This window comes from Corvus hawaiiensis, chromosome 6 (genome assembly GCF_020740725.1).
Source record: "Corvus hawaiiensis isolate bCorHaw1 chromosome 6, bCorHaw1.pri.cur, whole genome shotgun sequence".
Classification (NCBI taxonomy): Eukaryota; Metazoa; Chordata; class Aves; order Passeriformes; family Corvidae; genus Corvus; species Corvus hawaiiensis.
Genome location: NC_063218.1, coordinates 29,405,695 through 29,424,593, shown reverse-complemented (window position 1 = coordinate 29,424,593; position 18,899 = coordinate 29,405,695). Strand labels below are relative to the sequence as shown.

Here is an 18,899-nt window from a genome sequence, read left to right as displayed (position 1 = left end):
CATCTGAGAATACTCAAAGAGTTAGCAGATGTCATTGTGAGGCCTCTCTCAGTGACTTTTGAACAGTCTTTTGAACCCAGAGTGGTCCCAGTTGACCAGAAGCTGGCAAATGTCCCAATTTTCAAGAAGGGCAAGGATGACCCTGGAAACTACAGGCCTGTGAATCTCACTTCAGTGCCTGGCAAAGTTATGAAGATTGCACTGAGAGATACTGAAACACACCTGAAGGACAACAGTTATTGGCCACAGCCAGCATGGTTTCATGACAGGAGAGTCCTGCTTGTCTAACCAGATTTCCTTCTAGGAAATCACCAAGTTGATCACAAGGGAATCACCAAGTTGATCAAGGGAAGCCAGATGATGTAGTCTTTTTTGAATTTCATTAAAGTTTTCAATACTGTTTCTCACAGAATCCTTCTGGACAAAATGTTCAGCACACAGCTGAATAAGCACATCGTGGGATGGGTGAGCAGCTGGCTCATGGGTCAGGCTCAAAAGGTAATAGTAGATGGGGTGACATCAGACTGGCAACCTGTCACTAGAGGGGTTTCACAGGGCTCCATCTTTGGGCCAGTGCTCTTTAACATCTTCATAAATTACTTGAATGCAGGTCTCAAAGGGATACTAAGTTAGTTAGCTGATAAAGCCCTGCAGAGAGACCTTGACAAATGAGAGGGCTGGACAATCACCAACCTTATGAAGACTAACAAAGACAAGTGCCAGATTCTGCACCTGGGATGTGGTAAGCCTGGATTAGATACAGACTGGGGAAGGAGAGACTGGAAAGCAGTGCCACAGAATGGACCTGGAGGTCCTGCTTGACAGAAAGTTGAATGAGTCAGCAGTGCCCTGACAGCCAGGAGGGTCATCCACACAGCAGCACCAGACAGATGGAGGAGGGGTTTGTCCCACTTTGTTCAGTGCTAGTGTGGTCTCACCTTGAGTTCTTGTGCAGTTTTGGGCATCACAATGTAAGAAAGGTATAAAGCTATTAGAAAGCATCCAAAGGAGGAGGAAAGGCAGATAGTGACTTCTTGTCTGGGGTGATCAGTGACAGGACCCCAGAGAATGGCCTGAAGCAGTGTCACAGGAAGTTTAGGTTGTATATTTGGAAAACGTTCTTCACCCAGAGGGTGTTTGGGCCTTGGAACAAGCTCTCCAGGGAAGTGGTCACAACACCAACCTGACAGAGTTCAGGAAGAGTTTGGACAACACTCAGACACGTGGTGTGACTCTTGGGGATGATGCTGTGCAGGGCCAGGAGCTGGACTTTCATGATTCTTGGGGGTCCCTTCCAACTCAGGATATTCTATGATTCCATGATCCTCCCAAAAGAGAGGGTCCTGGCAAGTTTCATGATGTCCAGGCAGCCTTAAAAGCAACACATATGTATTTAAAATTTCTACATATGAGTTCCTGAAATTACAATGACAAATTTTTTCTTCCCCTCTTGTAAACTTTAGTTCCATTTCAAAACTTCAAGTCTTGCTTTGCAACTCTGCAGGCAAGTAGGGTCTTAAACACTCCAATCTCTTATTTGCTGGTAGAATTTGGTAAGTTCTTAAAAAACACTGCAGAATCTACATTGAAAATACAGATTGTTTCAGAAAGACAGACAGACAAGTGGCAGTGTGTGGGGAACGAGCAAACAAGAGGGCTACTCTACAAAATCATCAGTACTATACCTTCCTCTTCAGAAATATTTGAAATTATATTGCACAGGTCTCCTATACCTGTTCTCCCTCTTCCATAAAATAGCATTTTTACTGTTATTGTGACCTTGGCTATAGGAAGATTTCATCACTCCCTTTATGCTTTGATTTTCTATATTTTCCTTCAGCCATCTAACAAAACAGGAGCATCTAATCAACAATAGGGTAATAATACAATATTAATATTTCCAGAACAACTTTTGTATTTAATTCTTTGTCTCTCTAGGAAACAAATACTTTCCTATTTTAATTATTGTAACATCTTCTGAAAGTCTCCAGTGGGATTCAATTGCAAGTTTTTCAAATGGTATTGCACCTAAATTCCATTCACTTTATAAATAAGCATACAGCATCTACCCCAGATGATTAAAACTTTTAACCTAATGTTTGAAGTGATCTGAGACTATGCAAATGGTAAGTGGGCTTTACCACCATTTAATTGCTAGACTGGATTGGATACAAGTTATTCTGCAGAACTAACACTGTTCAAACTATAGTTTTGATATATGATTTAACTAAAAAATTACTTTTAGTTTTATGATTTCTCCTGCATCATCTTGGTTTTGTAAATTAATTTTCAGAATGGAAACTCTGATGCAATAGTTATGTCCTCGCTGCCAAGTAAAATTATCAATTATCTTGAAAGTATGAACCAATAACATCCTAGGTTTTGTAATTACTGAAGACTCCTTTTAGAGGTACATCTACAGAGTATTACAAGTCACTTAGTGGGGATGAAAATTACACATGATGGAAAACACTAACCTGTCTGTGCTTTTGTAAATAAGTACATACTAAATATGCATATTTTAACCAAAAACATAAAGCAAATGGGTAAGAAAATACCATCTGATAATTTAAAGATTCTTGATCTTTCTATGTATGTATATGATTTAAAAACAGGAAAAGAGTTAAAACCAAAAATTTACTTTTATATTGGAGTTTGTCACTGCTAAATATGTGAATGTATGCTAATATTTTTAGTGTTGAAAAATTATTTACTATTTGAAGAAGAATAATTAACATAATTTCATAAAATGAGCCATTGCAACAGCAAAGATTTATGTATCAAATGAAAGATATGGATGTATCTAATAGATATAATAAATCTAACTCTAAATCCAAATTGCATGCATCCTTGTGTGTATGAAAGAATGCAAGACAGAGCACATGCATCTGCATCTAAGAGGGAGACTGTCTGAAAGGGTGCTTACTGGAAAAAGTGTGATAAGTGTAAAGGAGAAGGTATATTATCAACAATTATTGAAAGTGCAAAATTCTAAACACAGCATGCTACCACTTGAAACTACACAAATATACATTAAGGTCCTCTGTGAAATCAAGCCAAAAAACTCAGCAAATGCTTCCATAAAATCAAGGTCTCTAATAACCCACTGCCTCCTTTCATCAGGTCAAGGTTTTGAACATGGGGTGTGGGGAGAGTATGAGGGGAGAGACTATTGTTTTTACTCCTGTTTATTCCCACGTGCAAGTCATATTATCTGAAAAAAATATCCCCACAAATCATGTAGGGCTTTTTGTTTAAGTATCTTTTTATCTTATTTGCAACAAAATTACCATAATTGCCTGGTAAAATCCCAAACCATCAACATTAAAGCTGTCATTGCTTTATTAACACTGCAGTTCATACTCAGTGCAAAATAATAATGCTGTGCCACAAGCGTAAGAATCTAGCTCCTACTGAAAGCACGTGAAAGGTTTTCATCAGTCAATCAAGAATGCATTATAAATGCAGTTGTGCAAAACCAGTTATCTTAATGAAACCAAAAATATCAGATAAAAAGTAAGAAAAATTTAATTGTATGAACCTTAAAAAACAAGGTGGGCATATATCATATTTTAAAATGATATAAGGTATTTAAAATTGCACTTATCGGTGGTAAGTATTTAAGTAAAATTAATATCAAATGGATAAAATATAAAATAACTTCAATATTTATTTACAATTTCAGGCCATTGTACAGAAAATACATTAATTTAGTTATGTGAACAGTTCTTTTGAAAGGGAAATATATTATTTAACTGATTTTTCAATCTTGAGTCTTTATGCTTCCCCACTCATATTCAAATATTAAAAATATGCACAACTGATGCAAGTACAACAGCAAATCAAAACTCTCAGTGCCTGAAATGCCATGAAATTTAACTCCTTAGAAGTGTCTTACAAATTATTCTCTAATGTTGGGATTTGATCAATAGTTTACAGAAAAGAGCTAAAAACATGGCAGTGTTAAAAGGCAGGGTTGCCAGTTCTTTCATGGTCCCAGAAAACGTAGAGGAAGTTGGCAGGATCAGCTCAGCTCCACTGTGCTCCTGAAAAATATAAAATACCAGTGTCCACTGGATCATTGGGTCCTTAGCACTCTGGCACTACTTATGAAAAAGATTTTGCTGATGACCATAATGGTTCTTTAAAATATGGAGTAAGACAAATTTGTCAGTAGGCGTGATCTTTCAGTTTTTATGTTTCATTCTCTAAATACATACTAATTATAGGTAAAAAGTGCTTTGCATGATGACAAACAAATTAGGATCTCACCTCTGGGCATTATTACTTGTGCAGAAATATTACGAAAAAATTATTTGAATTTAAATTTTAAAAAAATATGTGGAAACTGTATACACCTATTTTATTCCTTTTTTATCTAATGAAATTACATTTTAATTGTTAATCTCACATATATACTAGCAACACCAACTGGAACTAAGGTTGAGAGGCTCCAATGGGCTCATAAAACCTCCCCCTCACAACGTAGTCAGTAATGTAAGTCCTTTGATGGTGGCAAACACAAGCTTACTAAAAAAGCAAAGTGCTGGCACCTCACTACTAGTGTCTATATATGTTAAGCAAACCAGGACTTCAAAACATCCATGGAAAACTGTTGGTGAAATTTGGAGATGACACCACTAGAAGTCCCCATGGACATGCTGTCTTACACCTGGAATCTTAGCTGGAACTTATCAGTGTTATGCAAGTCAAAGATTTCATCAGGAAAATTTGGCTTGGAAAGGGGGCTCTATAATAAAAATATAAAATAAAATAAAAATACAAGTGAACAATTCTAAACAGCAAAGTCAGAATATTTATTATTCTGTACCTGCTCAGTTACTGTCATCAAAGCAACACAGAAGTACAGAAGTACAAAGATTCAACAAACTTGTTATGTAACAGCAGTTTCCTAAGGAAGTCCATCAATATTTCATCTACTCAGAACTGGCCAAATTCTTTTGTGTCATAAAACAAATTTACCTAAGCTTGGACAGATTTTTAAACTAGCATTTGAAATCTGCAAAATCTATAAAAATAGATACATATTTTGCTATATAACATAGTAATTGCTATATAACACAGCTCCTATTAAAAGCAAAAAAGTACAGGAAAAAAGTTAATTTGCATACATACTGCAGTGCTCAGTAAAACACATATATGTTATATCACGTACAAAATACAAATTGAAAACATTTAAAAAATTAAGAAGACCCACAGTGTTGTCCCTGAACAATAGAGAAAAGCAGACAGATATATGAGAAATGTTCTAATCCAATCTTTTCCCAGTTCAACAACAGAGATACTACAATGCCACCAATTTCTCAACATGCCAAGTGAGTTCTAGAACAGGCGTATTCTTTTTCACTTCCTTTTTCAATATCTGTCAAGGTAATGCCAGCAGGTAGGTAACAGAAATGTAAATTCAATGCTGCAGAACTAATTCACCATACACAGTGCAACTTTTTGTTTACCAACTAAAATCAGGTGCATTAACAGAAAAAAGGTTACACTGCACATAAGAGCTTCTAAAATTTGTGAAAGTCTTTCAATTTTGAAGGGAAAAGAGCACAACTCCTAAGAATATTATAGAATATTCACTTTGGAGTATATAGAATTTGAACTAAAATGGAAAGAGGGTAAGTAAGAAATTGGTGAAGTAAACACGAAAAATGTTACCTAAATAAAACAAACTAAAAATTACCATGTACTCTAGTGAAAGAACAATTTCTAAATATCAGTTCAGTGAAAATATTATCTTTGCCTTTTCTGTGCTAACTTATAATTTTTTAAAACTGAAAAATGAAGTTACATTAACATCTCTCATAAACATTTTTACCTGGTATAAGAAAAGGAAAAACGTATCTCAAAATGGTCAAAAAATAAAGAACTTCAAAAAGAAAGGCTGTGCAATTCATTTCTATAGCAATCCAAAACTAAGAAAAATTCTCCCAAGACTTTGCCAAAGAAATAGAACTATTTTTCATGATGTGGCACAGCTTCATCCTATAGTGGCCAAAACAATTTTTAATTCCAAATATTACAGAAAATGTTAAGTCTTCATATTCTTTCCTCTGCCACTCAAACTTGTGGTTTTATACAGAAATTTTCATTTACTTGGAAATAATATGTTATGATATATATCACATTGTTTTGAGATGCCCAACTGCATTCGTATTTTTATATGCAAATGTGATAGTTCACCACCAAATGTATGATCACTCACCTATCAATGGTATTTTGTTAAGAAAGGCAAGAAAGTCGAAGACTTCTCTGGAAAGTCATGACACACTGAAATACTACTACACACTATGTTTTAGAATAATATTTATCTCCCACATATGTTTTCTTAGAAAGCAGAACAGTGATGGAAAACTTATCAGTAGAGTCTTTATATGGCACCATTACTCACAACATATTTTATAATTGTTGTATCTGAGACCCAAAGATACTGAGACTGCAAATGTACAGTCAGACACATGCAGGAGAAACTGTACTGAAGACTGTAAAAGAATAGAAAGATTTTAGTACTACAAAAAGACTACAAAAAACCAGAACCGAACAGTTCTTATTGGTTACAATCACAACACTGAAATGTTTTCAGCTATCCATTGTTGACTTCCTTCATATGATGAAATATTTACATACATTAGATATATGATACGTCCATATCCAGTATTTGGTAGATACAATAGTAAGCCTTGCTTACAGATCTGACAGATGGGAAAGAGTGGGGTAAAGAATGCATCCAATTATGACTGCACCTCTGAAATTGTCTGAGGCTCTTTTTTAAAATATATTTCCATTTCAGGTGCTTACAAATGAAATATCACTTCACAACTCATTGAATACCTGTAAAAATTATGCAGGGTTTTCAAATGATTCACTTCCTGAAAAATTGTTCACACCACACAAGACACACAAGTACATAGCACAACTACATAAGGAATTTACAACACTTTACTGTCCCGTATGACAAAAGAGACTGACTTCCTACAAAACAGGCACAAAACTATTTCTTTCATAGCACAGTAATAAAAGATGTGGGAAAAAGAAAGCTTGAGGAAGTTTGTCCATAGAGAACACTTCATATCTACCAGACAGTTTCTCAAGACCTCCGTTCTTTTCCATGACTTTTAAGTATATGTAACTTTTATGTACTTTCAAAACTAGCCATGACAACGAAGCATTCATCAAGCCTGTCTTTGCCAAAGAGTTAAACTAAATGCACGATCATGAAGCATCTACAACCAAAATACAACTGGTTCAGATATTCTCAGATACAATCTCAAGCTATGAGAAACAGCAATGGGAAAAGGCTGTTCATAAAAATAATACTGAATCTAGAAGTACATCTTTGGCTGTAGGACTAAAAATAGTCAATACTCCACTTATTTTACCTGGAAAATTGCTCCGCTGACTTAGTTCACTAAAATCAGAATGACATACCAAAACGCAAAAACCAAACCCATATTTTAATCTTCTAGTGACCAAGCACTTACATTTATAATCTAATAATGCTGGTTTTAGTTTCTTCTAGCCTCAGTAGTAGGCAGTGGTAAACAAGACAAGAACCTTTCTGCTTTCATTCTCTCAGATTCTGCAAAATAACTTAATCTTATATTTTAAAATCTCTGCTGAGATTCAAGTTTTGTGAAAGAAAAAAATGAAAAAGAAAATCCATTTTAAATAAAAAGTGAATTTCTTTAACTTCAGATTTATGTATCTCACCTTGAGACTGCACAGACATTAAGACTTGTGCTCTGAATCAATCTTGTGCAAAACGAGTATCAGATTATACCAATTCTGTTGAAGTCTCCAATTGGCAAAATAAATTTTTTACTTTAAAAGCTGATCTCAAAAAAACCCGACAAGCCAGCCAAACATTTTTCTGATTACCTTGTAGAAAAGAATTTCATTTTTTAGGAAGCAAATGATCTAGTGGCAACAGAATCGGAGTCAGATGCACAAACTGGACTCCAAAAAATCACATCTTAAAATTAAGGAGGCCTTGGAATAGTGAGGACAAATCATAAAAAATCATCATCATTTCAAATATGTAGTCCTCATGCTCAAGAAATACCTAAAGAGTGTTAAGAGCTTCTACACTTAACAGTATTTTCTACACAACAAACATTTCTTGACTTTGTGTTACAGTGACCTGCCATACATATACAAAACAGCTGAGGGTGGGAGATGACTTACCAGTACAATCTTTATATGGTACCATTACTCGCAAAATATTTTATATTTGTTGGATTGAGGGTTAATAATCAAAGAAAAACATCACATATCGTATATCTTTGAAATACTGTAAACAGTTTGTTCTCATCAACACACCAATGTCAAAATCAGGGGGAAATAACTGCCAAAGGAATAGCTTGTCTGTGACAGAAAAAACTGAAAATGTTTTTTGGCATGCTAGAAAATTATCCAGTGGTTTACTACCATAAACATTTCGGGGAAAAACAAAACAAAACAAAACATCAAAAACCCCCACTTCCCCTATAAATGCAAATATTTTTAGGGTAATTCCTTACATATTCATTATCATTTAGGGTTCACTGAGCCTAAAATCAAATTACTGTGTAGCAGATATGAGCCTTCTCTTCTCCTGCATTAATTGCAGTGCAAAAAGGGAGGCCAAGATATATAAGATGAAGAGGATATCTTACGTGTTTTATTATACTACATGAAGGTGATTAAATTCACCACAGTTCTAAAGATGAAAAGACAAATACATACAGACCAAATAAAAATCAGAAAAGTTAATGCTGATAACTTTGAATAGATTTTTAGTATTTTTAAATACTATTTGATTGTGCTAAGACTTATTAACAGGTGTATAGAAGGTTCTTCTGTTAACTAATGTTAAGACAGGGGTGTAAAAGAACTTGCCAAAAAATCAAAGTAGGATTCTGTCTTTTGGCCACCTACAAATGAGCTGTTTTCCCATTCTAGTTCATCCTAAAAAACATAACCTAAGACAAAGAAAATGAGATGAAATTATTTAGCATCACTGACCCGTAAATCAAGCATCTTGCTAACGGTTAAAATCTAGCACACAGGCTATGCCAGATATAAATCTAGCTGCATAACTAGCTACACTTGCTTTTAACACATACAGGCGGCATTTCCAGTTGCTAAGATATTATGTAGTATATTAAGTTACTTGTAAACATCCTCACAGAGTTGATATACAGAGCTTGTCATAACATTGAGGGAGAGTAAAAGCTCTGAACATACCACTATATTCAGAAAATAATTCTGTGTAAGAGTTTGATTTATTCAACATCCACTTTTAGAACCCACAAATGCGAAAGAAAGAGAAACCAAACAAACCACCAAAGCATACAACAAAACCAGTCCGTGTTTAAAAGAAAGCATTAAATAAGAGGGCCTCCTATTTGCAGTGATTTTCCTTTTACTTCCCCTCTGTTGATGACTGTCCTCTGTATGACTCTTCCCTGAAGATGTAACACAGATAAAAATCTGTGGCCACAATTAAATCAGAAATTGATCATCTGACTTTCTACTGAAGACCAATACAGATTATTTTGAATTCATCTTATCCATTTCTAAAAACACTTACAGTTTTTCAGAGTAATATCTAGGTTTCTCTGCCTAGGTAAGATATATTTAGTCCCCTCATACACAAGACCTAAATCCTACAAGATTATTTCTTCATTTTAAAATTCATTTTTAGGGGTTTAAAATGATGAGATTAAGTCTTATTTCACTACCTCCTCAATTGACTAAGACTCCCAAACTATATTCTAATTATTTGAATTAAAAACTTATGTGTTTCTCTATAACCTGTACTAGAAACAGCAAGAAGGCTCTGAAAATTCCCATGAAGCAGTAGTCAGATCCTCTTATTCTTACTCTTGATTATTCAGCCTCAATCCATTTATTTTGCTTAAACTCTCCGAATGGAAGTAGCATATCTTGAGAAACCTGAGACACTCAGCGATGTGCTTGAGCTCCTAAACCAACCATCTATCCAGACATATCTCAGTTTCACTTAAGGTTTGGGCCAGATACTCACTCTAATTAGTCCATTTTTTACCCTCCATGGAACAAATTCCCTCAAAGGCCAAGTGGGACTATGACCAAGGCAATCAGGTTTCCCAATGCATACAATCAAGTAACTAAAACTCCAGAATGTTTTCGGAGTTGTGCATTTTACACATAGCTGCATCACTCACATGCAAACATACCGCTTCACTATAATATAAAGTTCTAAAAGCAGGACAGTACATGCCAATCTGCTTAAATCCTGATCATTAAGAGTTGAGAATACTTTCTAGAAATTAATGAATACCATTTGACCCTTCCGATGCAAGTGTCTAGCCAAAACACTACAACAGTAGAACTGAAGTACTATTATGTTCTAAGCCATTAATCAACATCTACATGACCTCTTAATTTGATAGTTGCACTTAATCTCACTGATATATGAAAGTAGTAACATTAAAGTTCTACATCAGATTACATTTGTTCACAAACTGAATTGCTATTTTACTTTTACCTGGATTTACACTACAGTGGAGTACAAACCTGAAACATAAAACTCTGAAAACACAAACGTCTTTATGAGTCCTCATTGTTCAGTATGAATATAATCTCCTGAAACAGCTACAGTCCAATAATTGAGTTGACTAAATATGCAGTTTTCTTGAACTTCATAAGAAAAGAAAGGACATGTCTACCACAAGGTGACAAAAATTCCATGCATGCTATATTTAGAAGACACCATCTCAGTTATTCAAGGAGTAAGCAACTTACCTGTGTGATGTAATGACAGAGTATGAGGAGTGGTTAAAATGTTACTAAAAAGCGGGTTTTCAAGTGAGAAGAATAGAAATAAAAGCTTACCTGAAAAGTGAAAAATATACAAATGCAGGTAGATTCAAAGGAAATAACTCTTGTAAAAGTCTAGCAGAAAAGAAAAAGAAAAAAAAAAGAAACCCAACCCATATACTTAGCTGCTTTTATATGCCCACTTCTATAACTGATTTCTTATTGAACATCATTCAGTAATTTCAGCTGAAAACTAAATTATATTGGACTAGGAAATTCAAACTCCATCAAATTTAGAAAAGTGTGCTTTAGTATGGCTGCAGCCATTGAAGGAAAACAAGTATCTGTTGGTACTAATACGTAACACTTATGTTGGCAGTCACTTAAATATCTTTACATTTAATCAAATACCCATTTTAATTACATTAACACCATTGCATTGCATTCACACATTAAAAAACTAGTTTGATACATTTTCATTCACATGCATTCATGAAAAAGAATATTCAAAAGCATGAAGTATAACATCTTTTTCATTTTATTACAGAAAAAAATGCAATATTTACATTAAAGATATTTATTTCTTTAATGTTTTTTTAAAAAATTGCAACCTAATAAAAAATGTATCTTTATTGTAGTAATTCTACAAATGAAAATCAAGACAAATTGTCTGTTCAATTGTAATTCCAACTCCAACACTCATTCATTAAAGTTCATGACCTATACAATACTTCCTTTGTTCTATACTTCTATATAATACTTTGTGAATACATTGTATTCTCACCTAATTTAAAAATAAGAAGACTATCTAACACATTTAATCAGGGGCAGTATGATACAAATTAACATAGCTTTACGCCTTCCCTTCCTTATTTACATTGAACTGCTGCTTAGCCCATAAAGAACAGTCACACAAATTATAAACAAATTAAAATGTAAAGAAATCCAAAACAAATTTTAAAAGTTACATGACATTTACTCCAATGAGAGTTTCTGATAAGGATGTGAGATGTCAAGTTCAAGGAAAATTTATTTTATCAAACCTTACCACTTTTGGTTCAAACAGGCAAGAGCTACAGCCATACAGCACCAAAAGACAATGTAATGATCTTATAGCTGACTTGGACACCTTTTATTAGTAGAATATCCAGTACAAGTTTCAACATAAGGAAAAAGCTACTACTGTTTTTTCCCAACATGGGTATCAATGATTAATCCAAAAAAAACCCCAGCTAAGGTATTTGTCTTGCCTAACTCTTATTTTTCACTGAAATAAAACAATTATGAAGAAAATTTCAAACTTCTATCTGCAGAACCATTTCTCTATCAAAAGGCATAAAAGATCCTGATGTTTTTTATGTTCTACCTCTTGAAAACATTGTCAGACTTATGACATAGTAGTGGCAAAAAAAACCCAAAACATTTCTACAGAACAACAGCTTTGATTTCAGGTACTCAAATCAATTAAGGTGGTTAGCCAGGAGCTTACAGAATGCTAGAGCAGGGCTCTCAAAGTTATTACCATCACCATCAGCACCAATAGGAGCAGTCTGCAGGATATAAATATTGCAGAAGCCACTATTTTGCAGGGATATGAATCACGGCATGAAAAGTTTTTAAAATCTAAAAAGTAAAAACATATATTCTTAGTTCATGAAAAAAAAAATCGGATTTCTTTAGCTTTATATACTATTTTCTGACCCACTACTCCTCAGGAGTAATCTTACCAACATAGCACTTTCAGATAGTACATCTTGCCTGATTTGTTACAAAGTTTAGTTATGCACAGCCTAAGAAAGTAAATTGCAAAAATGGTGTCTTAAAAAACCACTTTATTCTTTCTACTGAAACAGAGCAGGCAAGAGGGAAAGTAAGTGAAAGGTGTTCAAGGGTGGGGAGGCAGAATTTGGGGAAAGTAAAAGGCAACACCCTGTTCTTTGAGTGTCTGATTTGACATCTTAAGATCTATTTTACATAAATGTTTAGCATTCATCATTTAAACTTGTTAATGAAAGCTATGGTTTGAATATATTTTGTGTTACATGATACTGAATACAAAATACTTTAAAAAATGATTTTGCAAATAACTCAAGCATCACACTCAAAATTAACATATACTTTTGATGTGAATCCCTCTGTGCCTAATTTTTCTATCTATTAAATGATAATATTAATGCTTCAACCCTACCGAGTGATTCAAATCGTGTTTATAGCTCAAATACTCCATGAGGACCACGAAGAGATTAGCAATCCTGCTTTCAAGCACAAAAATGACATGAAGTGACATGAAGTTAGTAATTCACGCAGCTGTTTGCTTACTAGTGATGAAACAATATATATATTGACTAGGTGGTCATCAGATGACCAAAGATCATCCTTTATGTGAAGATCCTGGAATCCCATGTTTATAACAGTTAATCCATTCAATGCATTTTTCCTGATGATTGTATGAAGGCAGTAGTGTTGACATTTCCTAATTTCAAAGTTCTGGTTATACAGCTTTCCTAGACACTTATAATATGTTCTCTTTTTATCTTTCTTTGAGACAGAAACATATGTAACATTGGTAGAATTCTGTGCACAGGCATCTATCCAAAAAATATAAATGTGGTAAGCCAGGACTCAAGTTATGCAATAAAGAACTCACTGCTTTCAACAAACAATGAGAAATTGTGTTTCTTGTAAGAAGTGAAAATTCATTTCTGCTCTTTTTAGAAAATAACTTTTTAGAAGTTTGGTTTGCATTTTTAAACATGAAAATAAATTGTCACTTTCACAGAAAATTCTAAGCTCCGTCCTTTGCTTTTTAATATATCCAGACCACAGTAAATAATCTGATAATAGTCTCAAAAAATAAATTTTTTTATCAGATTTACATATGTGTCTTCCAGTGAATGTTGTGTGTTGTACTATCTTTTTTATCCTAGAAAGGGTAAAAAAGAATTACTGACATTAAGTTTGCCTGGTATGTGGCAGATTTCATGTACGATAACTTAAATAACCTTAAAAAACAATATGTTTTACTTGAGATGTATTTTTTGTCATATAAAATTATCAAAGCATTCAGATTTTGCTAATATATTCTGATTTCCACAGAGATTCTTTCACACACAACCCATTCAATCCTCCTGCTTGATCCTGCAGGAAAGACATCATGCTAAATTTAGGTTATTACAATCATTTCTATGGTAACAGATGGATGTGAAACACAGGATTATGACTTCACTGCACGACTCTGCAGAAAGAAGTCGGACGCTGGAGGAAGAAAGATCATATTCAAAATATCTGCATCTGTAGCAGGGAAGCACACAATCACTGAGAAATTGAACTGTCCTTTTTCTAAGAAATATATGATTTTTTTTTCAATATCTCTGTAGGTAAATCTTCCCCTAACAAATACCTTCATCATTGACATTCTCCATAAGCATTTTCTTTAAACCAGTATCTCAATTCTGGCATAATTAAGAGAAAAGAATGCTTAAAAATATAGGTTACATGCAATATTATAAATAGATAAGAATCTATTTAGAACCTCTAGAGGTTAAAATACAGAAAAACTAAAAATATGAAGTTGTAAGAGATACGCATTCCATATAAGAAGGGCTAAAAGGGAGAGCATATTTAAGCTAATATAAACCAGGACAAACAGGGGTTTTTTTTCATTATTCTTGTTTTTTGCAGATTATATTCTATGATGCATACAATGGCTACATGCTACATGCACATCAAATTATATTTAACTAAAGACTAGCAAAATCACTGAATTAATACAGCATGTTATTGCTATTTTCTTTAGGATTTAATCTTAAAATCCAAACAAGTTAGATTAGAGACACCAAAATTAGAGTGTTTATTATATTGTTATAAACAATATTAACTACAAAAAGTAATCCTCAAGCACAGAGACTAAAAACAGACTAAACTCATAGCACGTGCCTTAAAAATACTATAGGCCTATAGAAAATTACTTATTAGATGGTGTCTGAAATATCTTCTATATTTAATCATGATCCTTAACGATTCAGCAATGAAAAGCTATTGTAAAAGGCAGAACTATATTTAGCACTTCTGGGTTAGCTGGACACAGATTACCTAAGTACAGAAAAAACATGAACAACCCTATGACTAATAATGGTCCCTAACTTAAATAATGATTACTGTGATAACATACTCAAAGCAGGCATTTGGCTATAAAGGTTATGGTATTTAAAATTAGTAAATGCAATAGACATTAAAGTGATTTCTATTCCTATCTTGCAGAAACAAGGTATTTGGAATCAAAAAGAAATATCTTAATTTTGCTTCTCTGACTTAAGTTTGCTTGAAGTTCCAGACAGAATTTAATCTTGAAAAAAAATAAAATTATTCTTTAATAAACATGAGGCTATATATTGAAGTAATTGATCAGTATCAAAAATAATACGTCTGGATGCTGAAGCTGAATATGGCTCAAGAAATCTTACTTGCATTTGAGATGCTTATGAACTACTAAAGTAATAGTAACACTCAAACTGAAGCCTTTGCTTCACTGAAACCCTTTAAGGGCTTTTTCTCTCAACTGGCAAACAGCTACCAATTTTCACAGAACACAGGCGACCTTAAAAAAAATTAAACGTATCTTTAAAAAATCCTTCTGGTGGTTGAAATTAACAAACAGGTCAGAAGGGCCCAGAAAGGGCACACCACAGTCTCATAAACCTCATTTACCTAAGGAAAGTAGGCTTAACAAACAGCAACCAAACCCAAAAAAACTCACTAAGAACAGAAGGGAAATGTCTGACACAATTCTCCAAATTAGAAATTCAGGTCTTGGCTATCCCAGTATTCTCAAAGGATTCTATGAAAGACTGCAACACTAATAAAATTAGGACAGGAATGACCAAATAAAAACTGATATGGAAAACTTTTTTCTTTTTAATTCAGACCACTAGACCATTTAAAACTTTGTTCTTTTTTTAATTTGCAATTAACCTAAATACATCTTAAATACTCCTTACCCCTATGGGAGGAAAAGTTCTCTTTGTAAAAGATGTTACCGCATACACCATTCATTTAAGAACTTAGAAAGAACCCAAACCACAATTTTTCCTCTTGAAGAACTTTCTGAAAACTTATATTTTAAAAAAAAGCCATATATTAAATGTTTGAAAATATCAAAGTTATTAAAAATAAACATGTCATGCGTCTTTTGGGAGTAGGACATGAGGTGAGGAGGGAGAAGGTTGATGCTTTCTTATACAAAGGTACACCAGATTTCCCTCCAACACCTCACTTTGCTCATTCACAGAGCAGGACTTCCCTTTGTAAATTCTCATAATCCTTGACAAATGGTTTGAAGCAAACAGCTGAAGTGAGGATACACACCACAGGTAGTAAACTAACGGTCTGAAAAAATTACTCCTATTTTCCTGGCCATAAAATTGGGGCATCCATCATGAAAATTATGATGTAACTCAGAACTGGAACAGCAACATTTGGCTACATGTTAGCATCTTCAGTATCTGAAACTGTATTTTTCATTAAAAACACATTTTAAATCTAAAAACATAATCTGTTTTCATAAAGAGACTCCCAGTAAAATTAATCAACAATGGTATGCAACGACAGTAACTAAACTGTGTCAACATTTCCAAGTCAAATCCATTCAAATTTGTAACAAATGCTTGTTAGGAAGTTCAAAAAGTCTTTTGAACAAACAATTCACAAAAAGTCACCAGCAAGATAACCAGTTGGGTATTTTATTGTAATGAATAAAGGGATCCAGGGGACTTTACGAGAGTTAACTGTCATCCACTAGCTTCTCTTTGGGGTGGCAAACAACCAGGTCTTACGAGACAGTTAAAGACTTATCTCACCCAGGGCTTTGCCATTTTTATATAGACTTGGCAATACACAGACTCTACCCACAATCTGGCCATCTATAAAGGACATTTGACACACTAGAAAGCATTGAATTATTTTCAAAGAAGAAGTGAAGAAGCTGTTGATAGTAAAGCACAACTGGTTGAAACCAAAATAATTTTACTTTTTCAATACGAACAAATTTCTAAACACTGAAATTAAAGGAATATCCAATGTTTGGGGATTTTCCAGTATTATTTAGAGTGCTTAAATAAGCAAGGAGCTGTCCTTACAAATGCATATATGATCTGAAAGGCAGGTCAAGGACACTGCATTGGCACAGGGCCAGGCTACAGAAGGTGCTAAACAGAGCAGACTAGTGGATCTGATGACCAGAGCAAGAGACCTCTGCAATTCAGTATACCAGAATAATCTTAACTGGATGGCTAAGCTTGCATTAACATACATGGCAAAAGAATAAACTTCTGTGCAGAGAGATATGCAGAAAATACTTAATATTAAACCAAGTAAGAGTTTAAACCTATTCAACTCCCTACCTTTGTGTTTCCCTTTTGGTATCATCACAGCAATCTATAGTGGACAAAACACTAGAAAGAACTTTTGCAGTTACAAATACTGATTGTAGGTTGAAATTCTACAAAGAGCTAAGAGGAATGCTTCAATATGAACCAAAAAGGAATGTTTACCGAGGGTATATTTTTTCCCAAGGTAGGTATGTTTTTTCCAGTTCTCCTCATTCCATATGTATACAAAAATATATATCTATGTGTGGGTATATATAGGTGTATATATATTTTTGGGTTGTTTTTTTTTTTAAACAACCACTTGCTATATTGATGGTTTAGCATTTAAAGAAATTTTGAGTGTTTTATTTGGTAAACCACACAGTTATGATGACAAAAATGTTTCTTGACTCATTAATTATAATAGTGCACCATCTTCTAGCTGCCAGCCTAGGAAAACCAGAGATGTTTCAACACATGACACTGAAAGTGAAGAAAGAGACCAAGGCAGACAAAAGGATAACAAAATTCTTTGAGTTTACTAGAAAAATCAACTTTCACTTAAAAAAAAAATTATTTCACAGAATTAAAGTATAATTCCAGTACATCCCTGTAAATAATACACTTGAGAAACTAATTTTATATGCATACTGTTAGATGTTCAAAGCTGATTCTGCTGGAAGTTACATTAAACCGAAAGTGGAAATAAGGTATTTCCTGAGCTACCTTCCTTAAACTTATTACCTTTTTACCCTTCAGTAGTAAGGATAATACAAGAAAAGATCTATGGGTTTAAATAAAAAGTTCTTAAACAGTTAAACCCCACTATTTATCAGGTTAGGATTTATATTACTGGCAATCAATTTTTTTTCATATAACCATATTTAAACTCCTGAATAAAGTATGCTGGTCAAAAGAGCCCTTTTTATTTTAAGGGCATAGTAAAATATGAATAGCATTATACAATTCATGGGGGTAGAGGGAAGACCAAGAAACCCAAAGCTAAAAGCTTTTCATTTTTGTGGTTCCAAAAGACTGCTATTGAATAAGTGAACATATCCAGTTAACCAAAAATACAGCTACCTTAAAACCACAGGTATTTACAGAAAACACATTTTAAGCCACATATTAAATGCAATTTCCCTAGGAAACTGTAAATTATAGTTGGTGGTACATTTAAATTTTAAAAGAAAACCAAATGAACGCAAGCAAGTCTGTCTCTGTGATCTCAGGAAGCCACAACTACCACAACGATATTTCATCTGTTATTAAAGATAGTCTCCCTAGTATAAGAGATTTGTTTCACAGCGAGCCAGATTTGTTTTGTCACATCACAACAAACAATGTGGGAGAAACTCAATGTGGCATTTTTCTGCACAAGAGAAAACAAACCAAAACCCCCAACGCTTCCACGGAACCGAAAGCATAACTTTGTTTTCAATTTAATTTGAAGAATCAGAATAAAAGCTGGTGACTTTAGAAGTAGTAGGGTTCTTTGGTTTGTGGAAAAAAAATGCTACAGAACTCAAGCGATTATTCTCCAAATTCGTAAAATCATCAAGTTTTCTACAAATTACTAGACCATTTGACTAAAAATTAACAATAATATTGATGGGTTTCATTTATAATTAAGACTGCCTAACACTTAATATGATTTATAAACAAAGTGAAGACAGAAGCCTCTGTCTTCACTTAGTTTTCAGTTTGCCAAAGCATTTGGATCTCTGCCTT

At 33.8% G+C, this 18,899-nt stretch overlaps 1 protein-coding gene across 5 annotated transcripts in view; it reads right to left on the bottom strand.

Moving 5' to 3' along the window:
- The window catches only part of NOVA1 (NOVA alternative splicing regulator 1), a 143,893-nt gene that overhangs the window by 97,107 nt on the left and 27,887 nt on the right, over positions 1-18,899 (bottom strand). The gene's annotated exons all lie outside the window — the stretch shown is intronic.